Source organism: Eutrema salsugineum, unplaced genomic scaffold (genome assembly GCF_000478725.1).
Source record: "Eutrema salsugineum unplaced genomic scaffold, Eutsalg1_0 scaffold_14, whole genome shotgun sequence".
Classification (NCBI taxonomy): Eukaryota; Viridiplantae; Streptophyta; class Magnoliopsida; order Brassicales; family Brassicaceae; genus Eutrema; species Eutrema salsugineum.
Window position 1 is genome coordinate 4530755 of NW_006256877.1, and position 293 is coordinate 4531047.

The following is a 293-nucleotide window of genomic DNA, read 5'->3' on the forward strand; positions in this document are numbered from 1 at the left end:
GATGCTTGGGGCGGAAGGAATAGCAGAGAGAGCCCAAACTTGCCTCGATGGTGGATATTCAAACATAACATGATTTATAGTCTCCTCATCTGCTCCACATCGGGGGCAGGCTTTCTCCTTTCCAATTTGATGAGAATGTAGTCTCTGACAAGTCGGAACATAACCCGACACACATTGCCACACGAAGTGTTTAATCTTTCATGTGATTTTTAATTTACAAACTTGTGCCTTAAGTACCGTAATACTGGGTCCATGAACAGGGAACTCACAAGCAGGGCGAGGTAAAGGATCTC